This window comes from Lactuca saligna, chromosome 8 (genome assembly GCF_052625555.1).
Source record: "Lactuca saligna cultivar CGN05327 chromosome 8, ASM5262555v1, whole genome shotgun sequence".
NCBI classification, from domain to species: Eukaryota; Viridiplantae; Streptophyta; class Magnoliopsida; order Asterales; family Asteraceae; genus Lactuca; species Lactuca saligna.
This window is the reverse complement of record NC_136424.1, coordinates 189821196-189833790: the sequence shown is the minus strand read 5'-3', so window position 1 is coordinate 189833790 and position 12595 is coordinate 189821196.

Genomic DNA, 12595 nt, shown 5'->3' with positions numbered 1-12595 from the left:
GAAATTGGCTCCCCGATACAATGGGCCATTCAGGATCATTGCGAGGGTTGGCAAGGTAGCGTATAAACTAGATCTCCCAGAGGAGCATAGTCAATTCCCAAGGACTTTCCATGTGTCACAATTGCGAAAATGCATATTAGATGAGGAGGCAGTGGTATCATTGGACGATATACAAGTCGACAAGCATCTGAATTACGTGGAGAGGCCAATGCTCGTTCTTGAGAGGAAAGTGAAGGTTCTACGGAATAAGGAAGTACCTTTGGTAAAGGTATAGTGGCAGCACCGAAGGGGATCTGAGAGGACCTAGGAGTTGGAGCCACAGATGCGAGAGCATTACCCCAAGTTATTTACCGCAGCAGACTTCGAGGACGAAGTCTAGTTCAAGTGAGGGAGAATTGTAACAACCTGACTCCCAGGTAAAAAATTGAAAGCTTATTAGTCATATTATTGGACCTACTCGACGAGTTGGATGCCCCAACTCGTCGTGTAGAAGCGGATCAGGACATATGATTTTATGAGGTCTACTCGGCAAGTTAGAGGACCCCAACTCAACGAGAAGGAGCTGAATGGGCAAACCCTAATTTTTAGGGTTTTCTCCCTATTTAAAGGATGTAACCCACATCATTTCGCCTCCCTTGTCACCTCATTACCTAGAAAAGGAAATCCTAGCCGTTATTTAATACTTATCTATGCTTGTGAGGCTAAGAAAGTGTTTCTGGTGCATTTGTTGAAGAAGTTCGAAGATTGAGAAGCATGGAATGGGAAGGATCTTGTAGATCCAACATCTACATCATTTTGGATTCCATTTGAAGGTAACAAGTTGTTACCTTGATAATTCTAGTGTTAGATCTCCTTATTCTTGGGTTTAACGCCATTTTTATTGGCATATTTGTGGATCATTTCGGATGCTAGGCATGATCTGAAGTTGAAACTTCAGATCTAGTGTCACAACCCCAAACCGGAATAGCGGAAATGTTCACGGGCGAAGGACTTCATGTACTGTATCATAAGAATGCATAATAGTAATCAAAGTACAACAACAACCATTGCTTTTACAAAGTTATAATTATTGCATCTGTGTTCAAAACATAGTATATATAACACCAAAAGTACAAGTTTAAAATACATGAGTCTATAGATCACCATCTTCTCAAAAGTAGTGTCTGTACTTGTTTTACCATTTCCCTGAGAATACAAGTAGTTTTGAAAAGGAATTTCAACAATTAAGTTGGTGAGTTCATAAGTATGTTTGTAACTGAAATCTGTTTGCTTGTTCCTTGATATGTAAAGATGTTTTACCTAGAAAATACTATATTTTATGTTGTAGTATATTGTAAGAAAAATGTGTGAATGTTATTCTACCCTGAGGTAGAAAAATGTAGTTTAGTTCTCATAAAACCACGAAAAGTATGTTTTCTCTATACTGAAATAGTATCATGTTCTTGTACTAGTATGTAACTCATGTATTTGTAATTGGCTAGTATAACTAATTGTACTTGTAAAATATTGTGTTTATAGTCTTATAATTAAATAAAACTATGTGAAGATTACTTATTCATACATTAATCATTTTGTTAAAATACCAAATTGTGAGTTATTATAACCATACTAGATGACCTATGATCACCTGGATACGACGTTCTTCAGATGTTGCAATTGGTTGGACATTTGTCACCCCAAACATATATGCCTAGCTGTAGCTAGCAGTTCAGGTGTGGGATTGTCAATCCCATATACATCTATATACAAGTGTCGCGCTCTCCCTCCAGGAGACTCTGGTTATGACTTCAGGACTTGTTGGGTACCAAGAAAAGTACATGAAGGTTGTCTCACAAATGCTATATTGATGATTACGAATAGAATATTTAAATGTTAGTTTGTAATAAATACAATATAAGTAAGTTTCATAATCTATATAAGATACAGTTTATATGTTTGTTTTCAGTAAAGTATTCTGTTTGTTTTCTGAAAAATGTTATCTGCTTGTTTTCCGTTATGTACTTTGTTTGTTTTCTGTTATGTACTTTGAACCTCGAAACCAATGAATGAGTTCTCTAAACAATACCTATTATAATTTAACTGTTTGTTTTACTGTAATGAAAACTTTTGTTAACTTTTGTAAGAATCTGTAATACTGTCATTCTGTGAAATCTACTATTTGTACTTAAATAGTACTAAACAGAAAACCATTTTATATTTATATAAATGTAATATTTATATAATTGTGATTAATTCGACTTTTGAATAAATAACTTTACCCAAAGCCCACAACCAAATAAAGAATAGGAAATCGGGTCAAATTACATATTCTAAATCTTCTAAATCCAAATTATATAATTTATACATATATAAATATGTAATTTCATAATTATAAAAATTTAAAACTTTAAAAAAATAGATATAAACACAATTTTTATTGTTTTTCACTTGTATCCCCCCCTTAAAAAAGTTTAAATCATAAAAATGAAGGGGTATGAACTCACCTTTTTGCTAGTGAATCAATTAAAGGTTCGATTTAGGATGTTCTTCCACAAGTTAGATCTCATGGCAAAATGAATCCTATAAGCATTTCATGTAATATATGTATACTTTTAGTGAATATAATCACAAATTTGCTAAGGAAATGGATTAGTGTGTATGTTTAACTTACAAATAAGAGTGTTAGAAGCAAGATGGAATGTTCATTTGAGTTTACGGGTAGAAGATCTTGACGTTGTTGGGTTTTCGGCCACCTTCAAGTGTGTGGTCTAAGTGAAAGCAAGAAGATTTAAGGGTTTTCGGTTGGTCGTTCTTGATAAAGGAAGAACACTTGAATATTGGAAGTTGTTTATGAATTGATTACAAGAAAATAATAAGTTTCTAATGTTCTTAAGGAGAGAGGAGGTTTTCAGCTCTTAAAAGTTGAGAAAGAAAGCTTAAGTTTTCAGCTGGAAAGTATAGAATGAAGGAAAAATGATTCAAAACTATATATGTATATATATATATATATATATATATATATATATATATATATGTATATATATATATATATATATATATGTATATATATATATATGTATGTACGTATATATATATATATATATATATATATATATATATATATATATATATATATATATATATATATAAGATTACAGCTGTAAACCCTTCCCGAGGAGATAAGATCCTCAGGTTTGCAGCTGCGAAGGGTTCATAGCAGTGAACTGTTTGTCGTCAGAAGCAAGTTCACAGTCGAGAACACTTACCGAGATGATAAGATGCGAGTTTGCGGTACGAAGAGTGTTTGTGGCTGAAAGCGATTTATGGTCCGAAGGTTTATTGCTCATGTGAGACTTCTTGGATCATCACTACACTTCTAATTTAAGCAATACTTTTAAACATATAAAGTTTATAAAACCAACCTTAATAAGAAAATTCCAAATAATACGTTGGACTTTAGCTGACCTAAGTTCTTATAGTGATAAAGTTACTGAATTTATCAAGCTTTGACCCTTCTCTTTGGTTTAAACATGTCCCTTAGCTTGATTTTAGCATTTAAGACCTTGCATGCCCGAAACGTTTGCAACTTTATGTGGAAATTAACGACGCCCTAGGAGGCTAGATTTGTACTTTGGATCTTTGTGGTAGCCTAAAAACGTATGAATGAGAAATGGACTAAAGGGACTCGACGAGTTGCACGGTCAACTCGACAAGTCAGATGAAGATTGACCGTTGTTGGCTTCTACATGGACTCGGCGAGTCAATGAGATGATTCGATGAGTCAGTTAGGGTATTTCCGACGTTTTGAAACTACATGGACTCGATGAGTTATTTGGAAACTCCGTGGGTCAACCATCATTTCTCGATTTCTCGAGTTCTGGAAGAACTTGAAGAGTCAGTAGGCTACAGTCGTTGAGTTCGGTCAACATGGACTGTTGACCTTGATCGTTGCCTTTGACTGTGACCAAGGGTTTACCAGTTTGACTTCTAGGGGTATTTTAGTTGTGTGGGAATATATAGAAGTGGATCATTGGTAGATATAGGTGACTGAGTTTGCAGTTGCATTTGGGGAGTTTGAAATTTATCATCCCGAGTGACTTGCGAAGTGCGTTTTCCTGACTATACTTAGGGGTCGAAGGCACCATGGTTGGCCCATTTGATCTTATATCCGATTAGTTCATGATATGTTGTATACTCCCATGTTTCTGGGCTAAAGCATTAATGATGAACTAATAGTTTATGTCATCCTTTGTCGCTCGTTTTGAAGTAATAAGAATGAGTTATGTGAATTTATGTGTTCTATACTTAGTTATTATGATTAATAAATTAAGGATAAAAGTAAGCATCGAAAATAAAAGTTAGATAAACCCGATGTCTATGAAGAAAGTTGTGGATGTTGAAACAAGGATTCCAGAGATATAAATAATACCGAAATTCGAGTTATAATGAAGAAGTTATGACACGACACTATATGACATGAAAAGTGAGTTTACGATAAAATGCTTTTTAGCCTTAGCGGTCTACATGAAAGTTGTAGTAAATGTTAAACCAAGAGCGTGCATAAAAAGAATGTTCAAATATGACTTCGTATAAGGAAGTTATGAATTTTCTAATATTTGTCATAATAGTATGCAGCCCAGAATTCGAATTATAGATCGAGCGATTTTTAGCCGACACAACCTAAATTAGAATCGAAGATCTTGTCCAAAGTAGTTTAATGGTAAAAATACCGAAGAAAACTGATGTCGGATGAAGAAGTTACGAATTTTTAACAGACTTTTCCTATCCCGGCCTGTTAAAAATATAATATTATAAATTAATTCAAAATTAACCGACGGAGTCCAAATAAAAGTTGTAGAGTATAATCCTACCTACCTGTGGATATAAAGAACATCAAAAACGGAACCTATATGCGAACGATATGATGTTTTGAAGTTTCAGACATAAACTTCGAGGAGGTCGTACGCCCAGATTACTTGGACTACACCCCACATACTCAGACTAGGTCTAGAATCAGCCATGTCGTCTTTCTTTCGCATGCAGACACGTATAATGCCACACATCACTCTACGCTCGTCACACTCGGTTTACTCTTAGTGTAAAGCGCCACAAGGCAGTACGCCCTGTATACCTGAAGATTACACCCAACGTAATGCTAGACTTGTGCTACTATAAATAAAAGTGTGAGGCTGCCCGAATTTGTTTACAAAATTTCACACTTTTACACCTTGAACTCTTTCTTAAACTATCCCATCACTCACAAGCCTAAGGTACCTTCCTAGCACTGTAATAAAGCCCCAGAGAGCCTAAAGTCTCCAAGAAAAAGAGTTTTCGAGTCGAAACTCGGCCCGTGTAATGCCCCGTTTTTTAGCATACCTCATGGTTTTATCGAAAAAGATTGTGATAAGAGACAAAGAGATGTCCAGTCACTGTCTAATCAAGTGAGTTTGTAGTCACTTTCATCTTACACATAAATATGATGCATTTTCTATAAAATACATGCTATGTGTATATATATCGTTTGTTTATTTGAGAGGGGTGTTGAATGGATGTTTTATATAGGCTTTAAACCGAATACGTATTTTTTAATCTACAAATATGTTGGGTAAGACATGGGTAGTTGAAATTGTTGATATGCGATAAAATTATGAAAGGCCTCGATGTTGTTGTTCCAAATCATCTAGCGGAGTATAGATGACAACCACGGATCTTTTTAGACAGACTTATGAGGCACTACTTCATTATACCCACAAGAGTAAACAACTATAGTCCTGAATTATAACTAGAGTCTGTTGTAGGGAGAGCATGAAATTTGTGTATAGATCTATATAGGGTTGACAACCGCACACCTAAATTTTTAGTTGCAGTTAGACCGGCAAGTCTAGGGTGACAAATGTTGTAACAGTTCTGACACCTGAAGAACATCATTGAGGCCACTAGTTGTATTAGTATGTTTGTAATAACTCACATAGGGTATTGACAACACATTTGATTTACATGATAACATACATTCAAGTAGTATTATATACATATAAAGCTTCATAACATCATTTTTCAGTACACCAATACTTACGTTTAGTCTTGACATTTAAGGCTTACACACGCATTTTTATAGAAAATATTTTATTTTCTGAAAGTATACATTATCGTTTTTACGGAACAACTACTAATCCTATCCATACAAAAAAGCTTATGAACTCAGCAACTTAATTTTCGACACCTTTTAAAGTCACTAGTATTCTTAGGAAATTAGTAAACAGGTAATCATAAGAATTTTTGGAGGATGGGCCATCTCCACATCATTTCATTCATTTTTGTCACATGTATTTGGTGTCATGTAATGGTTGTGATGCTTTCTTTCATTTATATTCACTTGTTATGATATTGTACAATGACGTCCTCCGCCATTGCATGTTTTCGTCGTTCCAGTTCGGGGGTGTGACAATGTGGAAGATAGTGTGAGCCCATACTACTGAAAGCACATGACTTATACTCGTATCTAGGAAGTCACAACAACTAGGGATTTGTTAGGAGTTGGATCCCATATTATTATATGGAATGTCTGATCTCTTCTTGGTATATTTTCAACATGGTGGTTACACGGAGATTTATGATTGGATCTGAATCAGGATCAGGAGGGACCAACAGTGCCTAAGACTATCAGTCAAATGAGACCGAACGAGATGGACGCTAGGATTCATGAGATCCTGCAGGAGGAGGTTGCTGCATTGTTCCGAGCATAGTTATCAGAGACGTTTGGTTCTATTAAGACTGGCATGGTTGAGTATTTTGATGAGTGTTATGCAGATATTGTTGAGACGGCTACCGCGATAGTTGTAACAACGGCAGGAGGAGGAGACAGTCAGGATTTCCCGTACTGGGACTTTGACAACATAAAGCCCTTACTTTTGACGGGACTCAGGATATGATTATAGCCATGTGATGGTTGTCTGATGTGGAGGGCTATTTCTTCATTTTCTCCTGCCCTAATGACAAGAAGGCCAGGTGTGCTCTAAACTTGCTAAGGTCCGAAGTGTAGGATTGGTGCAGGTTGGTTATTGGATCATATTCAGATAAGCAGCAAGTTGCGGTTACTTGGGATCGATTTTGGGCTGTGTTCCGTACCTGCTATATCCTACGGGTCGAACGAGAGAGACTGGCGTAGGAGTTCTTGCATCTGCAACCAAATTCGGAGTCGGTGACGAAGATTATCCGTATGGTCACTGAAAGGGCGATGTTCTACCTGGAGTTTGCTTCTGAGCAGGCTCAGATGAGCTGTTATCTGAGCATGCTCAAGACCGACATCAGACAGTTTGTTTCGAATCAAAGTTGTGATACTTTGTTGGAGCTACATGACACTGCCAGGCGGTGTAAGTTGGAGATCGAGTTGCAGTTAAGGGAGCAGAGACAACCCCCGATGCAGGCAAAACTAGTGCTAAAGTGGTTCAAGACCAATAATTACAGATTTCGGGGCCCGAAGGGACGAAAATGTGGGGAGTGCGGCAAGGCGTACCAGGGTGATTGTCGGTCATCATCAGGATGCCACAACTGTAGCCGACAGGGTCATCAGGCAAGGGATTCCAACCAGCAGGCCCCAACATTCAACTCCATGATATGTTTTAACTATGATTAGGTTAGCCACAGGATGGACAATTGTGTAGTGCTTGTTTGTAGGTAGATGCATGCCCCAGTGCCGGCTACGTTGAGGATTACAGACGGGATCCAAGGAAGAGCAGAGCCTTCGAATGCTCGGGGATGCGCCTTCTAGCTTATAATCGAGGAGGCTACGACAACACTACATGTGGTTGTTGGTATGTTTCTATCCATCATATTATTTATTATGTTATTAAATGCTTACATTTTTGTACGTGTGTTAGGTACTTTTTTAGTCAACTCTCTACCTGCTCTTGTATTTTTTGACTCGGAGGCAAGTCAGTCGTTTGTTTTCTAGTCATTTAGCAGGGAGTTCAGATTACCTTTAGGAGAGTTATAGTGTCCATTGCGAGTCTCCATTGTCAATGAACACGGGGTTTCTCCTTCATCAGTCTATCGGGGGGGGGGGGGTGTATTGGAGATATTCGGGGTGTCTTTCCCGATTAACATGATTCCGATCCCCTGTGATATATGTGTGATTGTGGGTATGGACTGGCTTAGTCGCTTCAGTGCCATGATTGACTGCGAGGGCCAGCGGGTGGTAGTTCGAACCTAAAGTGGGGGAGAATTGGTCATTTTTGGTGAGGGCACCAGGTTGGCTTCATGGTTTTGCTCATCCGCCAGGGCTCGATAATACATTTAGGATGGGTGTGTGGGTTATCTAGAGTATGTGGTGGATACATGGGTCTGGGATCGGAGCTCAATTTTAGAGGTTCCAGTAGTTAATGAGTTCGTTGACGTGTTCCCGGAGGAGTTTCCCAGAGTGCCTCCCATTAGGCGGTTGAGCTTTATGATCAACCTAGTGCAAGGCGCGACCCATATCTCCAAGGTGTCGTACCAATTGGAACCACCAGAGATGCAGGAGCTGTCATCACAACTACAGGAACTATTGAGCAAGCAGGTCATTCGTCCGTGCAGTTATCCGTGGGGAGCGCTAATTCGATTCGTTAGGAAGAAGGATGGTTCACATCAGATGTGCATTGACTGCCGAGAGTTGAATAAGTTAACAGTGAAGAACCGTTATCCACTCGTGAGGATAGATGATGTTACCAATCAATTTCAGGGAGCATATTGGTTCTCAAAGATATATCTGAGGTCCGGGTGGCAAAAAGGTAGGGTTAGGGAGGAGGAGATGGAGAAGATGGTGTCCTGGACTCATTATGGACATTAGCAGTTCATGTTGATGCTGGTTCGGCTTACCAACACGCTGATGGTGATACTCGATCGCTCGGTCATCGTGTTTATAGACGATATCTTGGTGTACTCCAAGACTCGAGAGTAGCATGAGGAGCATCTTCGGGAGCTATTGGGAGTTTTGAGGTGAGAACGACTTTATGCCAAGTTCTCGAAGTGCAAGTTTTGGTTATGAGAGGTTCAGTTCCTTGGACATCTCGTTCATCCGGAGGGGATTTTGGTTGATCAGGCCCAAATCAAGGCGATAATGTAGTGGGAGGTTCTGAAATCTCCCTCGCATATCAGGGGCTTCCTAGGATTGGTAGGGTACTACCGAAGATTTATATAGGATTTCTCCAAAATTTTAGTACCCCTCACTCTTCTGACGAGGAAGGGGTGGATTTCGAGTGGGGCCCTGAGCAGCAGAGGGCATTTTAGACCCTCAGACAGTGAATGTATGAGGCTACAGTCTTGAATCTCCTAGAGGGAGCTGAGGATTTTGTAGTGTTCTATGATGCATCAATCATAGGACTGGGAGCGGTCCTAATGCATTGACAACGGATGATAGCCTACGCTTTGCGACAGTTGAAGCCGCACGAGATTAGATACCCTACTCATGATCTGGAGTTAGGAGAGGTGGTATTCGCTCTCAAGATTTTGTGACATCACCTTAATAGGGTTTGCTATACCTTATACACGTACCACAAGAGTTTGAGACACATCATGGATCAGCCGAACCTGAACATGAAACAATGCAAGTGGATGGATGTAGTTAAGGACTATGATTTTGAGATCCTTTACAATCCAGGTACAGCAAATGTAGTAGTGGACGCTCGGAGCTGCAAGACAGTCAGATCAACTACTCCAACAACATGTATAAAGATATCAGTGGATTCTCTACTTGTAAGTTTGATCAGGGAAGCTCAGGCTGAGAGTATGCGATAGGAGAATTGGAAGCTTGAGAGGATTAGGTGTGAGAACAGCCGGTTTGTTTAGGATAAATGGGGATTATTGACCCATAGTGGGCGGGTGTGGGTTCCGAAGTCTGGTGGGGTCAGACAAATTGTTTTAGAGGAGGCTCATCAGTCTCACTTCTCTATTCTCCCGAGGGACACCAAGAGGTACCAGGATTTGCGATTGACTTATTAGTGGCCATGCATGAAGATGGAGTTTGCATGGTATACTGAGAAGTGCTCGACCTGTCGGATAGTCAACGCCGAGCATGAGAGGCCGCATGGTCAGCTGCAGCATTTGGAGATTCCCAGGTAGAAATGGGAGCAGATCATGATGGATTTTATCACTAAGCTGCCGAGGACGGTGAAGGGATATGATTCTATATGGGTCATCATGGACTGATTAACCAAGAGTGCCCACTTCTTAGCGATAAGGAAGAGTTCATCGGCTGAGAAGTTGGCCAACTCTTATATCTGCGAGATACTTGCTCTCCATGGGGTGCTGTTCTTTATTGTCTTAGACCGTGATACTCGGTTCATCTCCCGTTTTTGGCAGAAATTCAACAAGGAACTAGGCACGTGGCTGCACATCAGTACATCTTAGTTGTTGGGGTATGAGCATTCTAACACTCCTAAGTGTACATGCAACCCTAAATACCTTGGATCTATGTTTTCTCTATTATACATGCAAATATGAACATCCAAGGTATTATCCTAATATAGCATACAAAACTATCAATATAACAAGATAGAATACATACCTCTTTGATGTAGAATGTCTTCATGAAGCTTGAGTGCCTAGTGCCACAAGTGTGACACCTCAAATGGTTCACACAACACCAAATAAACTTGGAATAACTTGAGAGAATTCTACACTTCATGAAAATCGACTAGCCCTCTCTAGAATAATACTAGTGCCGATTTTGGTCAAGAATAAGATCTTTATATAGTGTTACAATTAGGGTAAACACTAATTGCCATGAATTTCCATTTCCTTGGATCCATGGGTTCAAATACACCATGGAGCATCCATGGAGCATCATATGGGTTTTAGCCCAACTAGATAATCCATGGAGCATTAGCCCACTATACAAGTATGGATGATTTACACAATCAACCCATATATTTAATTAGTCTTCTTTTGATCACTTAATTAATCCTAGATTAATTCTTGATAAATACTAATTAAATAATCTTATTGTTCTTATTATTAATATACTAGAACTTATAATATATTAATAACCATAAGTGTCTTATTTCTCTCATTATAGTCTATCCAACTGCATGATGCCATGCAACCCAAATGGACCATGCCGGGTCGGGTCAAGTCTTACCAATTATAGTTATGGACTTAGACATTAATCCAACATTAGCATCCGCAGAAAAATGGCCTGAGTTAGCGGACCATACTGACTCTCAAGGATACACTGAGAGCCTGCATTATCGACTTCGGTGGGAGTTGGGAATCCTACTTACCCCTTGTAGAGTTCCCCTACAACAACAGATTTCATTCCAGTATTGGTGCTCCACCATATGAGTTGTTGTATGGAAGTAGATGTCGCACCCCAGTCTATTGAAGTGAGATTGGTCGTAAGGTGATGGGATGGATAGAGGCAGTTATGTAAACTACCGATAGGATTTAACATATCAGACAACATCAATAGACTGCTCAGAGTCGTTAGAAGATTTACACCGACATGCACCAATCTGAGCTGGAGTTCCAGGTGGGAGACATGGTATTAGTGAAAGCTCTGACCCTGGAAGGGGTGATTCGTGTCATGCAGAGGGGAAATTGGCTCCCCGATACAATGGGCCATTCAGGATCATTGCGAGGGTTGGCAAGGTAGCGTATAAACTAGATCTCCCAGAGGAGCATAGTCAATTCCCAAGGACTTTCCATGTGTCACAATTGCGAAAATGCATATTAGATGAGGAGGCAGTGGTATCATTAGACGATATACAAGTCAACAAGCATCTGAATTACGTGGAGAGGCCAATGCTCGTTCTTGAGAGGAAAGTGAAGGTTCTACGGAATAAGGAAGTACCTTTGGTAAAGGTATAGTGGCAGCACCGAAGGGGATCTGAGAGGACCTAGGAGTTGGAGCCACAGATGCGAGAGCATTACCCCAAGTTATTTACCGCAGCAGACTTCGAGGACGAAGTCTAGTTCAAGTGAGGGAGAATTGTAACAACCTGACTCCCAGGTAAAAAATTGAAAGCTTATTAGTCATATTATTGGACCTACTCGACGAGTTGGATGCCCCAACTCGTCGTGTAGAAGCGGATCAGGACACATGATTTTATGAGGTCTACTCGGCAAGTTAGAGGACCCCAACTCAACGAGAAGGAGCTGAATGGGCAAACCCTAATTTTTAGGGTTTTCTCCCTATTTAAAGGATGTAACCCACATCATTTCGCCTCCCTTGTCACCTCATTACCTAGAAAAGGAAATCCTAGCCGTTATTTAATACTTATCTATGCTTGTGAGGCTAAGAAAGTGTTTCTGGTGCATTTGTTGAAGAAGTTCGAAGATTGAGAAGCATGGAATGGGAAGGATCTTGTAGATCCAACATCTACATCATTTTGGATTCCATTTGAAGGTAACAAGTTGTTACCTTGATAATTCTAGTGTTAGATCTCCTTATTCTTGGGTTTAACGCCATTTTTATTGGCATATTTGTGGATCATTTCGGATGCTAGGCATGATCTGAAGTTGAAACTTCAGATCTAGTGTCACAACCCCAAACCGGAATAGCGGAAATGTTCACGGGCGAAGGACTTCATGTACTGTATCATAAGAATGCATAATAGTAATCAAAGTACAACAACAACCATTG